This window comes from Rattus norvegicus, chromosome 17, assembly GCF_036323735.1.
Source record: "Rattus norvegicus strain BN/NHsdMcwi chromosome 17, GRCr8, whole genome shotgun sequence".
Taxonomy (NCBI): domain Eukaryota; kingdom Metazoa; phylum Chordata; class Mammalia; order Rodentia; family Muridae; genus Rattus; species Rattus norvegicus.
This window is the reverse complement of record NC_086035.1, coordinates 72,265,744-72,289,861: the sequence shown is the minus strand read 5'-3', so window position 1 is coordinate 72,289,861 and position 24,118 is coordinate 72,265,744. Positions and strand designations below refer to the sequence as shown.

At 45.2% G+C, this 24,118-nt stretch overlaps 1 protein-coding gene across 1 annotated transcript in view; it reads left to right on the top strand.

Annotated features, from left to right (window-relative positions):
* Nucleotides 1-1,353: 1,353 nt before the first annotated feature.
* The window catches only part of Prkcq (protein kinase C, theta), a 132,294-nt gene continuing 109,529 nt past the window's right edge, over nt 1,354-24,118 (top strand). Inside the window, exon 1 of the mRNA NM_001276721.1 lies at nt 1,354-1,528. The gene's annotated coding sequence lies outside the window, so the exon portion shown is untranslated. The remainder of the gene's footprint in view (nt 1,529-24,118) is intronic.

Here is a 24,118-nt window from a genome sequence, read left to right as displayed (position 1 = left end):
TCAGTGGTAGAGTGCTTGCCTGGTCTAAATAATTAACTATTAAATAATTAATCAGAGGACATATGAAAGTCCGGGAGCTCCTGCATATATTTAACCTCCTAAGACACTCAGTAGGAAACAGTCAGGGAGAATTAAATGTTTCCTAACTTTAGGATCCACTGAAGACTGGCTGGAGAACAGGTGATCCACCTTTGAACGAGGAGATCAGTAGCAGCACAGACACAGGCTGAAATGGGCACCATTCCTCCAAGCCCCCGGACCTTGTTCCCAGGCATGACATACTTTTCTGCCAAATGTAACAGCCGAAGTATAGTGGAGGCCTACAACGTGCCAGACTTTGACGTCCTCATGACATCACACTCCAGGTCTGGGAGCACAGCCTCTGTGTTGTAGGATTCTGACTTGTGGGACAGTTCACTGCTTACGTATCAACAAATGGCAAAGTGGGTTAATATTGACCAAATATCTTTGTGACCTTTAAAAAGTGTGTGCATTGGCTTTGATAGGTTCATAGACATTATAGGGAAGAGTCCCCTATGTGGCGTCTTAACACAGCCCCAAGTATCACTTGATCAAGTCACCAAGCACTCCTTATGTCTCAGTGTTTCACTTGTAGAGTGAGTACAATAGCAGCTGAAACTCTTAGTACCTGGGGGTCATTTAAACATGGTGTACATCAGTAATCAGAAGCCTGCTGAGGAGAACATGGAGAAAGGTAGAGTAGAAATTTTTATAATTTCTCATACTAATCTGGTCCTCCTCTACCAAACAATAAAAGCGTAATTCTGTGAGTGCGGGGAAAAAAAAATCTACCACCCCTTTCTTTTGGACACCCTTTACGATCATCATGAACATTAGCGCATGGCATAAAAACCCCTAAAAAGACAAATAGAACCTAGTGACGCAAAGTTGCTGCTGAAGTTTACAGCAGTTCAAAACATCAAAAATCACTCATAAAACTCAATCAAACCTCTATACCGCCACAGAGCTGCACCCAAACACACTCCTAGGTAGTTACAAAGCAAACCAAAACAAAAGCAACGCTTGCAAGCCCTTTGTGATGCCAAATGGATTAAATAGAACACTTCTTTCTACCGGCGACCTTAGCCCTTCCCACTGGCGGCTCATTTACGGTTTTTCAGCCGAGCCAGAAGAGACTGCTCTCGCGCCCCCCTTTCTGGCACTCTGGCGGCTAAGGCTCTGGCGTCCGTCCCGCTTCGCGCTGCCTGCGGCGTCGCTCCCCGCCCGGTGACTGTTTCATCCAGACCTCCCGCAGCCTCCGGGTCCCAGTCCCGGCAGAGCGACAAGTGGCCAGTGAGGCGTGAGGATGGAGGGTGGGGACAGAGCCAGCGGGAGGAAGGCCGAGAGCGCTCGTGGAACGCAACTAGGCGCGCGTCCCTGAGCCGGCGTGGCGAGCGCCCTCTGGCCGGTGTCGCCGCCCGGAGTACCCTCGGGTCGCCAGGCCCGCGCCAGTCCCCGCCATCGGAGCAGCAGCGGCACTGCGCTGGGACTGCGGCCACGACACCAGGTAGGACCCAGAGCCCCAAGTCACCACCGAGGAGAGAGCAGGCTGGAGGTGCCAAAGATCGGGGCCTGAGAGGCCACCGAGTATCCCTTGCAAGTGTTCCAGGAAGGGTAGAAGACTGCCCGAGTAGGCAGGGGTGAGAACAAAATCGGAAAAAAGCAAACTTTGGGGCTCACCCCCACCCCAGTCGTTGGTTTCTTGTGTGCTGGTGACCTTGACCAGGTGGAGGCTGGGGTTAGGGATGGAGGGGCGCTTCCTTCTCCCTTTTGCTTTTCCTTAGCACCCGAGGAAAGGCAGGCTAGGAAAAGGAAAACAGTTGCAACTTTATGTGTTCTCCACAAAACAAGAACAAAAACAAAAAAATAAAAAATAAAAAAAAAAAACCATAGACGTGTAAGAAGTGTTCTCTGTCCTAGGAGACATTTCCGTGGAGAACACCTAGTTTTCTGGGAATTTGTTAAAGCGCTTGATTCCGGGGTTTTGTGTTTGTTTTGTTTTGTTTTTCAGGGGCTGGGGCTGGACTTCAGGTGTTTGTTGTATGTTTTTAAAAGTTGAGGTATTCACTTCAAGAGTGAATAAAAAGAGATTGTTTTCCAGCTTTGAGGGTCACATGTTAAAATTCACTTTGTTATATGTAACCTCTTTGTTCCACTGGAGTTTTAAAAACCGGAATTATCAAAGTGCCACGGGAGACTTTAATGAGTCCATGTGGGCGTGGAGAGAGGTCCAATGTCCGGCTGAACCTTAGTGATTCTGGTGTTTTCTGCAAGGGGAGCTTCACAGGACTGCCCTGTCCTCTGAGCTGTCCTGCCACTATGTGGGCTGGCCATGGTGCTAATAAAAGATTATTCAGTGGTGACACAGCTGGGTATGTGTGGAGATGGGAGGGTGCGGAGAAAGAGACTGGGCTGTTGGGATGTCAGCCGGGGGGAAAATGGACCGTTTGTGCACAAGCCCCAGTCCTTCAAGCTGCAGGTGCCTTTTGACAACACAAACCTAGACCAGGGAATTGTGTGATCTGGTGGGGTCTGCCTTTGTTTTCACAGTCAGACTCATTTTTCCCTTTCATTTCGCAAAGAGAATTTAAAGTCTCCGGGGCGGGGGTGGGGGCGCTAGGGAGGTGGGGGTGTGGGTGTGGGGGTTCAGGACTCAAGGAAACAGAACTTAATCGCTCCATGCATTTTCCTTCTCTCGTTTTATTTTGTCCTGGAAGCCATGCCCTCCACTGCTTCTCCCTCCCCAGGGGTTGTTTGCTTGCTGGAGAAGCCCTCTCCTAAGCTCTTGAGTGCCTCACCCCACTCGCACCCCAACCTTGTGAATCATCCTCTTCATCCTACCCCACCCCCACCCCCTTATCTCTGAGAATGTGTAAAATGGCAGGCTTAGTGCGGATGCTTTCTCTCTTTAAAAAAAAAAAAAATTCTGTGTCTTGTGGGAAGAAGGGTGACATTTACTAATTTGGTTGCAAATTACTTTTGAAGTTTATGCACAGCTGTTTAAAATCCCTCAGAGATCAGTGCCATTGTTTGAGGCAGGTGTCTACCACAGAAAGATCTCGTTAGGCTGTTTCTTTTGCTGATTGAGAGTACGTGTGTTTGACGATTTAGCATAGGACGGTCGGAAACCTGCACAGTTCCCTGCCAAGTTGAGCTATTCAATCTAAATGAAGGGGTTCTGTTTTAGTTTTTACAACCGTTGTTTCGTCGTTTAATCCCTTCTTAGTGGTTTTTACTGCCTGTCCCAAGGGTAACCTTTCTGGCATCAATAGTTTTTAATTCCAAGGCCCATGATTGTCGTCTACACTTTAAAATGGAAGCTTTTCAGGAAGATTCTTACTACCCCACGTTTGGTCAGGTTCACTCCTTCTCTGCCTTGTGCTGTGGTGGCTCAGGGTGGCAGTGACTCCTGGACAAACTCCCAACACCTGTTCTCCCACCAGTGCCACCTCACAGCAGGCCTTGGAAGCTCTCTGAAACAACCCTGTTGGCCTTTGAGCATTTCTGTCAAGACTTCTCATTCTACTGTGACGGTGGTCCTTTCTCTTGACTGTGGAAAAGACCAGAGTTCTGTATAATGATGTCCCTGGAGTCATGTTCAGGAATGTGGGTTTCTGGTCTATGTCCATAATTTCAGACACCGAGAGTCAACATCCTTTTAATGCAATATTTAATTATGGTGTGTTTGCCTTTCTTTGAAATAGAAATCAGAATTAATTAGAACCTCTACTTCTTAATGCATTTAACGACTTAGAGATATTGATTATGTTGTTTGCTCCTTGAATGTTACCCAAGTATTAACCAAATGTGACAGCTCGCTAATAAATTTGTATTTGATTTCAGGTGATTTATTTTTGTTATAGAGCTAAATATTTAAGTTTCAAACTAATTTCCTCTAAATCAGTTTTGAGACACTGTTTTGAGACAGGGTCTTATGTAGCCCAGGTCACTATGTAATGACCTTGAACAACTGATCTTCTTTCCTCTGCATTCAAACTATTGGGATTTCAGGTGAACGCCACAACTCCTAGCCTTAAGTGATATTTTATTATACAGTGAAAAATATCTAGAACACAGATCTGGGAAGAACATATATATGTATGTATATGTATATATGTATGTGTAGCTACATATATGTTTGTATATCTATATATGTATATGTGTATAGCTACATATATGTGTATATGTATATATGTATATGTATATGTATATGTATATATGTATATGTGTGTGGCTACATATGTGTAGTTGCATGTGGATATATATGTATACACATACATACATATCTATATGCCCCAAGTTAAATTTGCAATTAAACGTACCCAGGTTAGTCATACGATAACTGAAGATAGCATTAAGTTCATTCATTTTTTTCTATTTTTATCAGTTCTTTGAGAAATTACATCCATACGCTATTTTCTGATCATATTCTCCTCTGCTCCTTCTGATCAACACTAATCCTCCCATCTCCTCAACTTCGTGTGCATTTTTTATTTACTTTTTTAGTTTAATATAATTAAAATATTTCTCCCTCTCATATATCCCTCCCCACTCTGCTTCAAATTCATGGTCTCTTTTTTTCACTAATTGTTATTACATGCGCACACGTATAAAATATATACTCCTAAATAGAGCCTGTTCAGTCCTCTTATTTTAATAACCCAGAACCTAATTATTGCTTTCTGTATAACCATAGATATTTGGCCATCCACTGAAACATGGCCAACTTACTAAGGGCCATACATTTAAAGAAAACTGGTCCTCTTTTTCCTTGGGTCCTTCACGGCTTCTTAAATGGGGTGGGGGCTAGCGAGCCTCTTGTTTTTCCTTGTTTGAATGTTCTAGACTGACTTTGCAGGTCTTGGCCTGGCAGCTAGGATTGCTGTGAGCTTTGCCCTGGTCGTCGAAACCTATGGGTCTTACAGTCCTTCTGTCCCCTATTCCACGATGGCCTCAGAGCCTTGGTGGGGAGGAGATGTGATATAAATGTCCTACCTATGACTGCACTGCCTCCTCATGTCCCCTGCCATCATTTTAAGACCTGTAGCGTCTCCTCTCTAAGTATCATTTAGCCAGTCTAGCCGTTCCGGTCTATTCCAGCAGTCACTACGGAAGCTGTGAGATTTATAGAAACACATAACATGGACTCAGAAGAGTGAATTAAAGGGTGTGTCTTGGCAAGGTTTGAAACATCTTTCATCTCAACCTGCCAGACATTTGTATATAGTCATATTCTGATTACTATGTCATCTCTGTGTATTCTTGGCAGGCAGTGGGGGGTGGGGATGGAGGTGGAGGTGGGGGTGGGTTGAAAGTCCAAAGTCTCGGAAGTTGAAACGATCTCATCTGAGTCCAGAATGGTGGATTTCTGCTCTGGGTTAAATTGCCACTTATTTTGAGTCCTTGTCTTGGGAGCACATCCTTCTCTGAGTTGCTAGAATGTGTGAGCTTTTGAATTAAGCTAATGGTATTGATGCTAATCATAGGCAACAAAGTTTGGGCTAGGGATGTGGGTGGCTCCATTGATAGAGTTCCTAGCTTGAAGGAAGTCCTGGGTTCTGTCCCGAGCACAGCATAAACCAGACAAGATCCTGCATGTGTATAATCCCAGCACTGGGAGGTGGAGGACAGGAGCAAAGTCATCCTCGGCTGCATAGTGGGTTCAAGTCCATCCTGAGTCACAAGACAACCCCTAACAAAGCAAAATTAAACTAAACTGAAAGCAACAAGGGACCGTAATTGTCTATGATTTATATGCTAATCATGATTATTGTCACATTTAATTTTCTTGAAAGTCCTCATAAATTAGGTATTCTTATTCTCACTTTTTTTTTTCAGAAGAGGAAACCGAGACTTGAGGGAGCTAAGCCAGTAGCCCAGGTTTAGTAACTTTTAAGAGGTAGAGGCAAATCTGACCGGCCACTAAGCCCTGCTGTAAACTGCATGTCAGATCACCTAACAATTAAAAAGTATGCAAAAAACTGACACCATCTTAACCTCTCACAAAGGATTTGCTTAATTCTGTTTTATGGGTATGAGTATTTCGTCTGTGCGCCACATGCAGGACAAGTGGGTGGTAGATCACCTGGGACTGGAGTCCCTGAGCTGCCACGTGGGTCCTCGGTGAACTAGCATCCTCTGGAAGAGCAGGAAATGCCGTGATCTTAAGCACTCTTAAGTGAAAGATCTGACAATTCATTGTGTGAGCATCACTTCCAACCATTAAGCCCTTTTCTTGTGGGTATACGGGGTGTACTTGTGTGGGGTGTAACACATGATGTGCCCATGCGCGCTTTCTTACACATGGGCAAGCCATCTTCAGACATTCTCCGAGTAACTGCCTTGACACAGGGTCCTTCACTGAACAAAAAGCTCACTCTTTGGACTAGGGCTGGCTGCCCTTGTGAGTTCTGGAAGTCTCCCTGTGTCCACCCTTTGCCCACAGTGCTGGGGCTATAGGAAGGTGCAGATGTCCTCGGCTTCTTTGTGTGGGTCCTGAAGATAGGGACTCAGGTCCTCAAGCTTGCAGAAGAGGCTTCTTCCTCACAGAGCTGTCTCTCTAACCTAACCTGGTGGAACTCTTACCATCTGACAAAACTATGCACAGAACACTTAACTCCTCCTTCCCCACTTTGCTCAGCTCCTGGGAACCACAATTCTGCCTGCTGTCTTTGTCTGGGTACCTTTTGTAAGTGTGCTCATAAAAGGACGAGTCTTTATCGACTGGCTGTTTTCACTTAGCTGGTTTCACTCGGTACTCTCTATCCGTGTTATGGCGAATGTTATACGTTTCCTGTTTTTACAGATTGAGCGTTTCAGGGTGCGCCTGTGCCACATTGACTTAACTATTAATTTTGTTTGCGGGTTCGATCGATTGCTTCCACCTTTGATTTTTTGCAGGCAGTGCCGAAAGACGTTTGTATTAACCCTTTCTCGAGGCTATGACAAAGTACCTGTCAAAAGCAATTTAAAGGCGGGTTTATTTTGGCTCGTGGCTTGAAGGAATAGTTACTTGGTCGTGTCAGGAATGGCTTGGCAGCATAGCACAGGGTGGCTGGTTACATTGTATCCACAGTCAGGAGGCAGAGAGCACGGGTGCTCATACCCTGCTCTGGCTCACATCCTTGTTCATTCTGGGACCCCAGCCCATAGGTCAGTGCCACAGGGTGAGCCTTCTTCCTCAGGTACACATCTCTGGAAGTGCCAGAGATTTGTCTTCTAGGTGATTCTAACTCCCGTCAAGTTGACAGTCGAGAGTAACCATCAGAGGAGATGTGCAAACATCTGTGTGAGATGTCGCTGCCTCTGTGGACATTCTGAGTCTCCCGGTGATTCTGCACATGCTTAAGAGTTATAAGGAAATCACTCCACTGCTTTCCAAGGTTACTGGGTCACTTTGCATCCCCCAACAACAATGCCACACCGGTGGTCCTAATCTATTTTCTGCTTTTGATTGTAGTCATCCTCGCAGGTCTGGTAGGCTAACCAATTAACTTTAAATCAAACCATTGGCTGCCTGGTTCCAGGGATCTGGGAGGCAAGGCTACCCCTCACTCCATTACGTCTTCCTGTCTCATCTTGAACTTACATATCTTGTGCTAGCTCAAATTCACTGGAAGGGCTACTATTCAGGGAGCCCTGACTGACCAGGGAAACATGACCAGGAGGGGGCCCTAAAAGGTAAACCGAAGGCTCTAGATGTGCAGTTGTCCCAGTCATCCTGCGTGACCTTTCAGTGCAGGAATGAAAGCCATGAGGCAGCATGGTACCGGTCCTTGGTAACTCTGAATGTGTGGCATGGAGACTTTATAGGAGAGCAATTATGAGTGAGCATCTTTATAGGTGCAGATGCAACTGTATTACTTAACTGCCTATTTTCTTCCTGACCCATCTAGAATGGCTAGAGGTAGTTTTGTCACAGCCACTACAGCAGAAAGTGGCCCTTATGCCACGCTCCTGAGAGATGTGCATAGAATAACTGTACACATGTTATGCAGAAGGCAGGTCCTACAGGAGCACCGACACTTGGGGCGTCTGATGTAGTATCCCAGAGTTGGTAATGCGTGATATCTATCTATCTATATCTATATCTATATCTATATCTATATCTATATCTATATCTATATCTATATCTATATCTATATCTATATCTATATCTATATCTATATCTATATCTATATATATATATATAGCACCTGCTTCCCACCAAATATTATGTATGCACCATGTGTCATGAGGATATGTTAGCATCAGAGCAAGCAAGTTGCTTTAGACCAGTGTTTCTCAACCTTTGGGTCCCGACCCCTTTGGGGAACACAATGACCCTTTCACAGGGGTTGCACGTTGCATGTCAGAAGCCCTGCGTATCTGATATTTACCCTACGATTCATAGCAGCAGCAAAATTACAGTTATAAGGTAGCAATGGGAATCATTTTATGGGTGCGGGTCACCACAATGTAAGGCACTGCATTAAAGGGGTCACAGTGTCAGGAAGGTTGAGAAACCCTGCTTTAGACTAAGGAGAAACAGAAGCGGAGGAAGCTATTGTGAGACCAGTCTGCATTGTCACATAGGCCGAACCATCTGAAATGCCCGGTCACGTAACCAAGGAGGCTTCCGTCTTATGCTCTCCAGGTCTTGTTTTTAAAGGTCTTGCACCAGTATCACCATTTTTTTTTAAATTAAAACACAGACTCGAAGACTTGACATTCGAGTGTAAGGGTCAAAGTTCAGCTTTGTGTTGGGACATGGGCTTTGAGTGGCGTCGTTGCCATCCCCCCTTACAATCTGATCATGGAGAGCATGCGGTAAAAGGGCGAGACGGGAGTTGGCTTCGGGAGTTGGCATGGTCACCCGTGGAGGTCCTGGAATCCTGTGCTCACCTCGGACTCCCTCCTCCCTGTGACGAGCTCAGCGAGAACCAGGTTTAGGTAGTTCAGTCATTTGGATGTCTCTCCTTCCTCGAATTCCTGTGCATCCCAGACTTCATTGAGTAGTCTCTCCAGAAGGCGTTTTGTGATCCTGCAGAGGAGAGTTTGGCTTTCTTCTGTGGATTTGAAGCACCGGTCAGGTCCTCTCTCCAAGGTACTCAGCAGAGAACGTAGCCTGGGGCAAGCTGACGTTAGCTCGGAATCCCTGAATCATCATTGTTTGCCTTTAGATGCCCCTGGCATTACATTCTGCACGGACACTGTGCGCATCCTCTCTGATAACCGCCGGCTTCCCTAACATATACCAATGTATCCGATAACTAGCCAGCATCAAGAAATACTAGCAAGATAAATAAATGGCCATAAAGTTTGCAATCTGCGATGTCCCGGGGGCCATTCACTGTGTTAGAAGAGATGAGCCAAATGTGATTTAAATATTTGCTCAAACGGAACCGCTGTTTTACTGGGAGATTTTTGCCTGTGAGCTCCTGGAATTCTCCGGATAAATCCTACTAGAAATCTAAGCTTGAGGTAATAGAAAGCGTTTGCTGAATGAAACCCTTTACAGCTCTGTCACTAGGGATGTTTACACTCATAATTCTAGGAACGACCAGCCACAAGAAAAAAGGTGTCTCCTCTTGCACGTGTTAAGTTTTCTTCCTCCGTCAGCTTCTGGCATCTCACTTTGCTGACAACTAAAACGCCAATAGAAAAGGGAAAGAAAATATTAACTTAAGATGATCAAGAAATGAATGGTCCTAGTTGGGCCAGATGGTGCATGACAGGAGTCCCAGCCTTTGGAGGAGGACTAGGACAGGGAGATTGTGAGTTTGAGGCCAGCCTTGGGCTACAGAGGTAGACCCTGTCTCAAAATAGGAGGCTATGGGGCATAGATCATTAGCAGAACACGTATCTTGTCAAATGTTCAACCCCAAGGCTGGGGGGGGGGGGAGAGAAAGAAGAGAGAGGGAGGAAGAAGAGAGTAGGGGGTAGAGAAAGAAAAAGAAACATTAAAATGTGAAAATCACTATGAGCAAAAAGACAAAGGAATTTTAAAAAGCATAGAATAGAGATGTACTGACAACCAGAAGCTCTTTTAATTTTTAGACAGGATTAAAAGGAAGAAATAATCATTGATCTAAGACTTAAAAGATCGTAAGGAGTCTGTAGTGAAATCTCCATTGCTTTAAGACTTGTTAAGGCAGTTCAGAAAAAGGAAGGGGGTGAGTAAAGGAATAAATTCAACAATGTAAGTGATAGATATATACCAAAGAAAAAATAAGTACCCCCCCAAAAAAACCCCAACTAGTCTGGAGTAAGTGAAGAAGCAACAGAAAAAAGACCCTGTCTCAAAAATATGATTCTGACTCCCAGAATTCCCCTGACTTCCACATACAGGTTCTGTGGTATACATAGACCTCTTTGGTTCCCTCTCCCCCTCTCCTTCCCCCTCCCCTCCCCCCTCCCCTCCCCCCTCCCCTCCCCCTCCCTCTGCCTCCCCACCCCCACCACACTCTTTCTGTCACACACACAATTTTTTAAACGACTTATTTTTATTTAATGAGCACTGGTGTTTTGCCCGCATGTGTGTCTGTGTGAGGATGTTGCATTCCTGGAGCTGGAGTTAGGGACAGTTGTGAGCTGCCCTGTGGGTGCTGGGAATAGAACCTGTGAGCTCTGGAAGAGCAGAAGGTGCTCTTAAACACTGAGCCATCTCTCCAGACCTTACAATTTTTTTTTTAAAAGAGGTTGTTTGGATGATTCCAAGGTAGACTAATCAAAAACATGAACTGAAAAGAAGAAAAGGGGAAAAGTATTTCAAAGAAGATTAAAAATAAATCCTAGCAATAATGAGGTGGGGGGAGGAGGGAGAGGAGGGAAAGGGAGAGGGAGAAAAACAGGGAGGATAGAAGGGAGGATATAGAGGACACTATTTAAGATTCCCGATAACCACCAAGCAGAGCAGAAATGATGTCAATGCCTGTGTTTATTTCTGGTGTGAAAGGCTGGGTCATGGATATACACAGAAGTGATGTTTTCGAGGGTGAAAAGCAGTACACTCACTGTGACAGGTCCCTCAGGAGGGGCACTCCAGGACTCGCTCCTATTGGCCTGCAAAGAACCAATAGAATGTAAGACACAGCATTCTTTTTCGGTCCAAAAGTCTCTTGATCTGAAGGCTTTCTTCTGGGGAATAGAAGAGTAGACAGCTTCTTAAATGCCAACTGCAAACCCCTGTGTTCACAAACTCCATTCCTTTTCCAAGCAGAGTATGATGTTCTCCCAGGAAATTAAAAAAACAAAACAAACAAACAAACAGACAAACACCTTTATCCTTGCCTGTTACATTGTATAAGTCACCTACAAGACATTTAGACTCCCTCTTCTGCTTCCTGTATCTCCGGGATTTGACAGCTTCTCCCCAGCTCATGGCTAGAATTCCATAATGAAGTTTTAATTCAATCACCGCCTCCTACGTAAGCTGCCTAACAGCATCTCACAAACATATTAAGTCTCTCATATCCTTCTTTCTCTAACGCTTGGCTTTTTGAGCTGAGACTGGAATTTCAGTGGAGGAAGCTCATGAAGTCCATGATGGCCAATACCGATTGTCAGCTAGAATCACCTAGGAGACAAATAATTGAATATGCACGTAAGGGATGTTCTAGATTGGGTAATGATCTAACCTACATGTGGATGGCTCCATTGGTGTCCTGGACTGACAAAAAGGAGAGAGGATGCTGACCACTCTCTCTCTACCACATGACGGTGTGACCACCTGTCAAGCTGCTGCTACCATTTCTCCCTCTCTTTGAGGGACTTTATCCTCGGTGAAGTGGCTGATGTGAAGCCTCTGTAACTAAGGAATATTAGGAATATGGTTGACTCCTCCCCAGTTACGAACGTGAAGGTCTCTGAGCACATTTTCATTACTAAGTATTAAGTACCTTTAAGTACTAAGCATTAAGACCTTTAAGCATTCCAAATTTTGCCCATATTTTTAAGCTATGTTTTAAGGAATATGCCTGAAAATAATTTGGAAGCCGTTTGCGCATTGACTTCTGATGGTTCACCATGTGCTGGGAAATCTACTGCTTCCCTCCTGAGTTCTCTCCACTGCAGTACTGTTTCATTTCCTCCCAGTAATTGGGGCCACTAGAAAAGGGTCAGAGTGTCAGGAGGCTACCGTGTCTTGCTGTGTTGTTCATCTGCCTTGGTCCCGCTAGGCCATGGCAATATATTGATCGTAATCATAAGGAATGAGTCAGGTCAAGGGTGTGCAAATCAGTTGCTTTCCTCCCTGCAATGACAAAATGCTTGATGAAGCAGCATAAGAAAGGCAGGTTACTCAGACCTCACTGTATGAGGGTCCAGCCCATCATGGCGGTAAAGGCATGGCGGCAGCGGGATTCATGAGACAGCTGATACACTGACTTCACACTCAGGAAGCAGAGGCAGACAGTGTGGGTGCAGTTGCCTTGACAATGAATATGAACCACCACAGCAGGTCTTTGAAATTCATCTGAATCATAATATTCGCAACATACATAAATACACATAAACACACATACACACATATGCACATATGCACAAAAATTAAAACATTTAATACCATAATAAGAAGTGCCTTCTACTGTGTTGTTGGTGATGGTAATACAAGGCATGTAATAATAACCAATTTTTTTCAAAAAAGAAAAAATGACCGACTGACTTCTTCAGTGAGTTTGCTTCATGATGATGACGAACAGAGAGGTAGAATTTTAGTATTGAATAATCCATAACAGGAAGTCTTCATTTCTACACTATGCATTTGGAAAGGAAGATAGCACATGTCCTCAGGGCGTCCTCAACCCTCACAGTAGTAATATTCAAAATAGCCAATTAGTAAATTCCTTCATAACTGTGAAGTGGTAGCATAGGCCTTTAATCCTAGCACTCAGGAGACAGAGAGATCTCTGTGAGTTTGAGGTCAGGCTGCTTTACAGAGTGAGTCCCAGGACAGCCAAGGCTACACAGAGAAATCATGTCTCAAAGAACAAAAAAAAAAACCAAAACAAAGAAACAACAAATAACCCCCCCAAACCAGGGTTCCAAGTTCTTTTTTAAAAGTGATTTATTTATTTTTATTTTATGAACACAGGTGATTTGACTGCATGTGTGCGAGGAAGTCAGATCCCTGAGAACAAGAGTTACAGACAGTTGTGAGCGGCCATTTTGGTGCTGGGAATTGAATCCAGGTCCTCTGATAGAGTAACCCATACTCTTAACTGCTAGGCCATCTCTCCAACCCCCGAGTTCCAAGTTCTTAAGGATGGGCAGCTGACATATTTGTCAAAGGCATATAACCTTCCTCAGTCCTCAGCCAGGTCAGTGAGAGCCGGGATCGCAGCTCTGGCCTCCCTCCCAGTACCTGGGCTTGGGTATTCCTTAGTATTTATAGTGCTTCTGAGGCCTGCGACTGAAAGCACTCTAAAGAGTATAAGCTATCCGAAGGAGAAAAAAAGACATTTTTTTTATTGCTAAAATGAAATAAATGTAACTCGTTTGACCAAAATGGGGCTGATATGGCTAGGCATAAATTAGCACATCGCTTTAGATATTAATAGAGTAAAACATCCATTAAACCATCCCTCGTCTTGGAGCTGCCAGAGAGAAAGGTCAACACAGTCCATTATCTTTAATTTCATTATTTCAATAGAAAGGAAAGGTGAAAAGTAAGTCCCTTCTCTTCAGAGAACAAAACACGAAGAATTCGGAACAAAAAGAATGTCCATCCATGGACTTATATAATCGATTTTCTTTTGGAAAAGGGTGTGGATATCTTCCTGTGGAAAAGTTATTTTTATTTACAACCCAAATGTTGCCCCCTTCCGGGTCCCTCCTCTCAGAGTTCTTCCTCCATCCCCCAGGATCTCCCCACCCGGATGTATCAAGTCTTTACAGGATTAGGGGCATCCTCTCCCACTGAGAGCAGACAAGGCAGTCCTCTGCTACATTGTTTCAGGGGCTAGGGCCCGGGGTGGGGGAACAGGGAGAAAGGCTCAGACCAGTCTTTGGTTGGTGGCTCAGTCTCTGGGAGCTCCCAGGGGTCCCGGTTAGTTGATACTGAGGCTCTGCCAATGGGGTTGCCATCCCCTTCAGGTCCTTCAGTCCTTTCCCTGATTCTTCCATAGGAGTCCTGACCTCTGTCCAATGCTTTAACTGTGGGTGTCTGCGTCTATCTCAGTCAGCTGCTGGGGAGAGCTTCTCAGAGGGCAGTCATGCTAGCTCCTGTCTGCAAATACAACATAGCTTCAGTAATAGTGTCAGGGTTTGGTGCCCACCCATGGGATGGATCCCAAGTTGAACCAGTCACTGGTCGGCCATTCCTTCAGTCTCTGCTCCATTTTTGTGTCACATTTCTTTTGGGTCAGAAGTTTTGTAGGTAAGTTGGTGTCCCCATTCCTCCACTGAGGATCCTGTCTGACTACTGGATGTGGTCTCCTCTGGTTCCGTATTCCCACTGTTGGGCATTTTTGGCTAAGGTCATCCACATCGATTCCTGGGTAACTCCCTCATTCCAGATCTCTGGGACTTTCTAGAGGTTCCACCAACCCCATCCCCAGCAGTTTCCATTCATTCTCCTGGCCCTTTAGACCTCTCTCCTATCTCCCCCTCAATACCTGATCCTGCCGCCCCTTTCCCCCTCACCTTCCCCTCTCTCATCCAGATTTCTCCCTCTGCCTCCCATGATTATTTTGTTCCCCTTCTGAGTGGGATTGAAGCATCCTCACGTGGGCCTTCCTCCTTGTTAAATGTCTTAGGGTCTGTGTGGTATATCGTGGGTATTCTGTACTTTTTAGGCTAACATCCACTTACCAGTGAGTATATACCATGCATGTCCTTTTGGGTCTGGGCTACCTCACCCAGGATGATATTTTCTCGTTTCATCCATTGGACCCCTATGTTTAGCTATATAAAATCAACGAAGAGATTACACACTCTTGGTTCAAGGTGTCTATCTCTACACCTGTAATTGCAACTGAGAAAGCAAAAATACAAAGAATCACCAAGCATTCTGGGAGTTCAAAAAGTGAAACACACATCACTTTGGACGTTCATCTTAAAACAACCAGAAGGGAAAGTCAATCCAAATTCCAGGGAATTTTAATCCGTGTACCAGGCGTATTTTCTTAGCCTTTTTTTAAAAAGACAGATTCAAAGGATTGCATTTTCTAAGGAGCCCTTTCTAAGGCGCTTAAGCCCTAATCAGCTAAGTGTGACACTGGTTTGGAATGGGATTTGGTGTCTCATAATTAAGAGCGGAGTTCACTGTGGTGTGATTGACAGCAGACTTGGGCCACTGCTCTTGGAATTGTCTGGGATGCGGTTCTGATTCTTTGACAAATGTTTATTTGACCCTGAGTGTTGCTTTGGATTCCAATCTCTGTGGAACAAATTGCCCAACCTTAGTGACTAAAAGCCCCTCTATTTTTTTTTACCTGCTTGCTGTTTTACATGTCAGGAATTGGGGGTGACTCATGGTGACTTTAGAACTTGTCATATTCCGGTGGGGGGGAGGTAGCCAGTTCTCATAGCATGGGTCAGGCACATGGTTCCAGAGTAGATACAACTAGAAAGATGAGACCATGCAACTCCTCATCTCCCTTCTTGTCAACTCCCTACCCTGGGCTTCTTTTCATAGCAATTAGATACCAGAAGTGAGGGTTGTGCATACTCAAAATCAGAGACTCAAGTTCTTAAGGTCCAAGCTAGCAAGTTATACATCACTGTTTCTGCAGAGGTCTATTGGTCAAAACAGGTCACAGACCAAGCAGGATCTGGGCATGGCAAGTGTGGGGTAGCATCGTGCTGAGCACTGAGATCGCAAGAGCAGGCCATGGCCTCCATTTTTGTAGCACCGTCTAGCACAAGCATTTAGGCAGTTAGTATACTTTCTCACAGAGAGGACCTCTCGTATTTTCTGAGAGTGGATCTTGTGTTTCGTCCATTACATGGCTGATGGCAGGATTCTGCTAGAACAAAACACTGCACCCAAGGAGCTGGGGAGATAGCTCAGTGAATGAAGTTCTGTTCAAGTGCAGGGACCTGGGTTCGTTCCCCAGAGCCCATGTGAAAAAGCTGGGTATGGTGAAGCATGCATGGTCTTTTCTGGGTCAGATGTGTGTGTATTTCAAGGTCTTCCACACTTTTCATTCCTAGGGTGCTACCTGCATTGATATAGTTCCACAGTGAATTGTAAACCTAATATTCAGCTTCTCTCGCTGGGTCACTTGCTAAACCTTGACGCGTCACATAGGCAACAGTCCTTCTCTGTGTGCCATGACATCTTGGATCCATAGGTGTCTGAGCAGACACAGCAGTCCGTAGCTCTGTCCCCAGTGTTTTGGAGAGCAGGGTCTCTATCTATCTCCAGTCTAGACTGCCTCTTACAAAGAGTCGTGCACATAGCAAGAGGTCAGGAAGCATGTACTAAGTGTCAGTTTATGGAAGGTGCATGACCGAGCAGCAGAGTGACTGGGAGGGAGATCAGAAAACCCTTAAACAGGAAGAAGGCGGGTGTGATAAAGAGAGTCAGGGCTGAAGGAGGGGAGTGGCTAGCAGTACCAAAGAACCAACAGAACCGAAGCTGGGAGAGCAATAAAGAGAGAGCTCTGGAAAAGTGATGGACGCAGTGAGGACAGAAAGTAAAACAGAAAGTGTGATTCAACAGGAGAGATGCCGATCACGTGGTAAAGATAAAGGGACAGGAAGTGAAAAGGCAGAGGTGGCTGACCATCCGAGGAGATGATGGCGAGCATCCATGGGGATGAAGGAAGAAGCAACCAGGAGGGTCCCTAACCGGGAATCAAAAGATAGGACAGGGGTTGGGGATTTAGCTCAGTGGTAGAGCGCTTGCCTAGGAAGCACAAGGCCCTGGGTTCGGTCCCCAGCTCCGGAAAAAAAAAAAAAAGAACCAAAAAAGATAGAACACTCTCAAGCCCACGCTGTCAACCCATCTCCCCTTGGCCAGATAACGTTACTGGACCAAAGTCAAACGTGTGTGCCTGCATGCCCATGGATACACATGTCCATCCTACATTCTAGTTGATAGGGCACAGGGGGTGTTGCCTTACTGGGGAACTGAGGAGAGGCGTTGCGTCATGTAGAGCTAAGCAAGAAAGATCTACCTGGCAAGAACTCAGCTCTATGTGGTGGTTGGAGGAGACAGAGTATAAAGAAAGCAATCTAATGGACATGAGGAAAAGAGGTTCTGCTAAATACTGAAACAATACACACACACACACACACACACACACACACACACACACACACACACACGGTTGCCCATTTGACTCTGAATCTGCTCTGCTGCTGTAAGTAACTGGTTTTTCCTGTCTACCGGGCACTGCTGTCACTCATTCCCAGCTACTGACTCTTCTAGCCCTTGTAACTGCTCTTGGGGTCGTTCCTATTGCTATTCTGACTTTACAGCCAGGGGAACTCTAGCTCCAGGGATGGCGTGTCTTCATAGGACTGGGAATGCACACAGCTCACTGAGCTGGGAGGTGGACCCAGGTGGCTTGATGTTGAGATCTATGCTCTTGTTCTTTGAGACCCCTGATGTCATTGTGACATCATACAGGCACACTTTCCCCTCCCCCTCCCAACCTCCCCTCGTCGATCCCTTCCTCCTTCCTCTTCATTAGTACTTCTTTCCATCTCATTTTTTTAAACCTCTTTTCCCACCCCTCCCCTCTTTCTCTAAAGTTTGCACTAGAGGAAAAAAAATACTTGAGGAACAATATGCAATGCTTGTAGTTTTGAGCTTGGCTTATTTTGCTTAACAGTGTCATTCGTTTTCTTGGAAATGCCAGGCCTTTCCTTGTTATTATTTTTCTCTTTGAAACAGATGTCAAACTCGAAATCCTCCTGCCTCATCCTTCCCAGTCCTAAAATTTATTTCTCTTCATGCACGTGTGTAACAGAGAGACAGTGGGGGGGGGGGGGAGAACATGAGAGAGATGGAGGAAGGAGGGGGGACAAAAAGACAGAGGGAAAGGAGGGGAGGGAGGGGGAAACAGAGAGGTGGGGGAGACTGTGTATTCCTGAAAAGGCATTTAAATCCCTAGAGCTAGAGTTATAGCCCCACAGTGTGGGTGCTGGGAAAGGAACCCTGGTCTCTAGAAGTCTTCTTGCCTTCCAACTGTATTTCAAACTTCTAGTTTTGTACGTAAAGATTCTTTAAGCAGACCTGGAACTGAGACTGTTTTAGAACCTGTATCCTTCCTCTGGACTGACTCCTCCTCCTATTCTCAAGCTCGCCAGGCTCACCTTGAACTCCGCCCCCTTCCCCTCCTTCTCTCTTTCCCTCTAGGCTGAACGCAGCATTTAATAAACACACCGAGCAAGTGAACCCTGCCGCCGCTGTTCTGACTTAGCGACAGAGCATGTGCTGGTCACGTGTTCAACATCTGTGCTACTCTCTCTGAGAAAGAGAGAGAGAGAGAGAGAGAGAGAGAGAGAGAGAGAGAGAGAGAGAGAGAGAGAAGAAGAAGGAGGAGGGGAGGAGGAGGAGAGAGGGAGGGAGGGAGAGAGAGAGAGAGAGAAGCTGAAGCTGAACAGGGAGCTATTAACGTTTTTAATTAAAAGTGAGGGAAGATGCTAGATTAACATTCTTGAGCAATAACCATGAAGTTTGAACTTTGTGAAAATACTTGGGGAATTTGAAAAAATAATGCATCATGGGACATCTTAAGATTATTTTCGTTCGTGCCTGATGGTACTTTTTCATTTGCCTTTCCGTCGGGAGATTTTTCACATAAACCAATAAATTTGTGTTAATTTTTGGTGCCTCCTGAGCCTGTTCCTCATTATTTAACAGGCTCCTGAAGCGCTTGGTTTCAATACTCAAAAAGACACTCTTCTTCAAAGCAGCGATCTCTTTTGTTTTTAACTTCAAAAGCATCATTCAGCGGTTAGGGATGTAGCTCAGTTGGTAGCATGTTTGCCCAGCATTCATACAGCGCCAGGTTCAATCCTCAGCACCCAGAATGTGGCTCACAGCCATCTGCAACTCTAGTCCCAGGAGACCTGATACCCGACACCCTCTTCTGGCCTCCACTGGCACCAGCCATGCAAGAAGTGTACCATATACATGATAGATAGATAGATAGATAGATAGATAGATAGATAGATAGATAGATAATAGATTTTTTAAAGGCGTCATTTAAAAAATCTTTTCTCTACTGGAATGTCCCTGAGTATATCAACCACACTCCAGGTCAGGCCCCAGTGCCCAGAAATAGTTGACAAAATAAATTCAGGGGTACTTTTCTTTTGTTTTGGCATTTTACTTTATTTTATTGATCTTTTGCATGTTCGTTTTCATTTTCATTTCTGTGTTTTTGATGGGGGAATTGTTTCTTGTTTATTTTTATTTCTTGTTTTGTCAGAGAGAGAGAGGGAAAGGATGAGGGGGGGAGAGAGAGAGAGAGAGAGAGAGAGAGCGAGCGCTAAAACAAGTGTGCAAGTATGTTACAAAAAAAGTCATGACAATGTTATGCTGGTTTTTGATTAGTTACAAAAAGAAATCAGAATTGCAATGGAGTCTTCATATTTGAGAAAATGGGCAATGTTCAAAAGCAAAAGAATTAACAGAATGTAACTATAGACAAAGCGCAGAGCTGTACCCGTTTGGTAGCATGCTTTGGGAGCGTGCACCGAGCCCCAACACTGCTTGGAGGGGGTGGGTAGTGCTCACCTGTGATTGAGAGACCTAAGGAAGAGGATCAGAAGTTCAAGGTCACCCTTGGTTAACGTGAAGAGTTCAAGGCTAGCCTGGGCTATGAGAGACTCTGCCTCAAAAATAAACAAACAAACACAAACATACTAGCCCTGAAAATGAATACATGAAAACAAATTAGGATGAATAACTTCCTCCATAGAGAATATTTGTGACGCTCTTTCCATGGAGCAGAAACCAACTATCTGCAGTCAGTGAGGCTTCCCTTCAGCTTTTCCATTCCGCCACAGCCGACTCACCAGTGCTAGAGTCCTGTTTGTCTGGGGTATGTGAGGAGGCGTATGTGGTGTGTGTAGTCGTGTGTATCTGCACCCATGTGAAGGTGCATGCCTATGTAGAAACCAGGAGATGACACTGGGTGTCCTGCTCTATTATCTGTGTACTATTGCCTTGAGACTGGTCTCTCACTGAACGTGGAGCCTGGGAAACTCTGACAAGACAGTGTTGAATCGATGGACCAAGTGTTTGACCATAGCCTGAGGGTGTGGGGGATCATAGAAATCAAGGACTCACCCTTACATGGCCCTTCCCTCCACCAAGCCATCTCCCTGGGTCCCAGCTAGTGTGTTTAGATTATAATGTATATGTATATGTAAATACATATATTCAGTCATAGAAGAGGGGGAAACACTATGAAAAGGTATAAGATTAGTGCTCTAGCCTATCGGGGAGAAACCCTTCAGACCAGTGGTTCTCAACCTTCCCAATGCGGCAACCCTTTCAGTTCCTCATGGTGTGGTGACCCCCCAACCATAAAATTATTTCATTTCTACTTCATATCTATAATTCTGGTACTGTTGTGAACCGTAACACAAATATCTGATATAAACCCCCAAAGGGGTTGGCGGGCGACTCACAGGTTGAAAACTGCTGCCTTAGAACATTTCTCCCTGCAAAATATTGTAGAAAAATTTCACCATATTCTTTTCCAATGCCTGAAATTCTCTGCCACCTTAGGATTTTGCACTATACCTTAGACTGGTTTAGTCAAGAGCGGAAAGTGGGATTTTTTTTTTCAATTTAAAATTTTTTTTTTTTTGGTTCTTTTTTTCGGAGCTGGGAATCGAACCCAGGGCCTTGCGCTTCCTAGGCAAGCGCTCTACCACTGAGCTAAATCCCCAACCCCTCAATTTAATTTTAAATGTGCCTTATTTGAGTTAAATCGTTCTCAGTCGGGTACCTAACCACCATTTTGGGTATGGAGAACACAGAGATAAAAAGAGAAGGTGCTAGCCCTCAGAAGATCTTTCGTTTGGAGAAGGAAGGCAGTAACGAAGCGAACGGAGCTCAGTGAGAGCAGGATGAGTAATGGTCAGTGCCGGAAGGACGCAGACAAGAGCTTGGGGAACTTCTGCAACCCGGGCTGCCTTTAGATTGCTAAACGAATGACTCAGAAAAAAAAAAGTATACATGCTCATTGCCACAAAATCATGGAATCATGGGTAAGGAAAACAAAGGAGTCGTTAGGCAGTGTAGAAGCAGCTTGCCCAGCTTCTCTGCTGGACCCATACATCTTTGAAAATTCGCCTTGGGTCCTCCAGGAGGGCTGAAGCCACGCGTGACTCTCTTTTTCTGCTACGCTGTACCTCGCTCTAAGTTGTGGACAGTGAATGCTGGCTCCTAGGTGAGTCTTTTCTCACTGAAGCTGACGGCGGTAATCCTTGTTCATAAAGTTTATCTCTCTCTTTCGTTTTCGATCCCTCACCTTTCATAGCCTATGGCTGAATTATTTCCGCAGCCAGGAAAATGAGCAGCAGAAACCTTGAGAATGGCTTAGTTAATCCTAACTCATAAATAAAGCTCAGACCGAAGCTTTCACTTCCTGTTCTCCTTTGACCTGCCTGTGTCACCTCCGGGGGTCGTTTTGCCCTGCTCTGTGGTTGTGGTCATTCAAGGGTAGTCTACTCTGCACATACTTCCCGGGAAAAGGAACCACACTCGTGGGTTTCTACACGGAGGTTTCCCTGCCCTCTTATGCCCTAAAGATACAATCCACCTCTTGAGAAATTCCTCAAGTCACGCAAAGGTGAAGTTTGCAACATATAGAGCCAGACTCTATGGCTTCAACTTGAAAAGTCTTGTTTTTCTTCCCGTATCAAGGTGAGAATTCTCCCACAGATACAAGTTAGGACCTTCTTTCCAATGAGCAGCGATTGCCCCCAGCATCTTGAGGCACAGCCGTTGTTGTTTCTCTGATCTTCGCTTGACACCCAGAGCGTTTCCTGCTCCACCATCAGCTGCCTCGTTTACCCCGTATCCCCTATCTCCGTTTTCTGGTTGTATTTTATCTAAATCATCTTCGCTTTAGTTGAGCTCAGGCTGTGTGGTTTTGCAAATTAAATCGATTGTGGGTTTCTGCATATGTCTCCTCCCTGTGTTTACTAAGCTTTTTTTATTTTAAAAATATTGTGCGTCTGTTTTCTTCTTAGCAGTGGCGAGGGAAGATTTGTTTGGCTCCGGGTTCTTTTGGTTCTTTTCAAACAAATTCAAGTCGATGTAGGAAGACAAGCTTTTAAGAAACAGACATAAATACTGTTGGGAGAGAATGCCTTTTTAAACATTTTTAGTTATTTATTTATTTTTACACTCCAGATTTTATTCCCCTCCTGGACACCCCCCCCCCAGTTCCATGTCCCATACCTCCTCCCCATGCCCCCTGTTTTCACATGGCTGTCCCTTCCTCACCAGACCTCTATACTTCCTGGAGCCTCCGGTCTCTTGAGGGTTAGGTGTATCTTCTCAGACTGAACCCAGACCCCAACACATATACAACAGAGTGCCCCTTTAATAATGATCGAATCCCCTTTAAAAATTAAGTATAAGCATGAGAGATTACCCTAGTTCATGAGTCTAGACTTTAGATTTTGGGCAAAGAATGACTGTTTTGTTTTTCCAAACAAGGAAGCAATTGTGGTTTTATTTTCAAGTTTTAAATGTTTACCTTTTTTTAAAATTTTGCGCGCGCGCGTGTGTGTGTGTGTGTGTGTGTGTGTGTGTGTAAATGAGGTGTATGGGAGTGTCAGTGTGTGTGCCCCACACACCTGTGAAAGTCAGAGGACAACTTCTTGCCTTTACGCCTTTGTTTGGAGACCAAGTCTGACTTGTTCTTTCTTGCTGCTTGGCTGCATGCTGCAGCACCCACGCTTCTCCTGTCTCCTCCTACCTCAAAGACTTCTGGGAGTACAGCCGCATCCAGCCGCGTGGGGTTTTTTACATAGTTTCCGGGATCCATAGTTGAAACACCACGTTTGTGTGGAAGGTTCTTTTACCCACTGAGCCATCTCTCTAGATCCCCCCCCCCAAAAAAAAGATTCTTCAGGAAGACAAGTCACGTGGCTGATGTTGAAAGGAGCAGGCCACATGAAAAGGCGGTTTACTTTAGCTCCATCACTACGATCTGGGGGGAAATGTGTGACATCCTCATCCTAACAGATTGAAACTGGTGATTGTTGAACGCAGCAGAAATAACAAGATCAAATACATGTGTGGAATTTGTAACATAGATACAACGAGGGAGGTGAGGGCAGAGCGGGATTCTAGTATTCCCAGCTGGCGCGATTCGGTGAGCCATAATCCTACTGCTCAACACAAGACATAGAAGAGAAATGTAGGCGTCTGAAGAAAGGTAGAAATTGTGTCTGGCATGGCTACTACATGTGGTGAACCACTCGGGAAAGTCTGATGATGCACAGTTGAAATTTTGAGAATGCAAGAGACGCGCATCTATCTGGTCCAAGAACGGTGTGCTTGTCAACGGAGATGTTGCGCATGCCATCAAGAAAGAGACGGACGATTGCGATTGGCTAAAATGTTTCTTAGAAAAGAAGGGAGTAAAGGGATTCCATAAAGCCTCCTTGAGGAAACAGAACCAACCGTACACAGAAACAGAGTCTGCTGTGAGGCCAGCGGGACAGAAGAAGCAGCCAGCAATGGCAGGGGTGATTGATACTAGAGGGGAAAAGCAAGGAGAAGACAGTGGGTTTGTTCTTAGCCGTTGGTCCTCTCAGACCACAGGATGGCTGGTGTGGGCCCTGTGATGGAAATGGCAGAGGGCAAGGGACCGACTGGAAGAGAGGACAGAGTTGGCCTAGGAAAGTTATTGTCAAAGGGTGGGAGTAAGGCTACCCTATGGGTGAAACGTGTCACAAGTTCGTTGTTTGAAAATGCAAACCCTGCACTGTGCCTGACAGTGGGAGTAGGGGTGACCGAAATCACAAAAAACGACAAGGGACCCAATGAAAGGCCAGCAGTGGAGGAGGGGTAGCCAGAAGAAGGAACAGGTTGTGGGAACCCTCCTTGGAGGCAAGGTAGGTGGAAAGAGACCAGAGAGGAGGAAGCACATGGGTGCCTTGCAGCTTTCGTTTTCTCTTCAAAACAGAA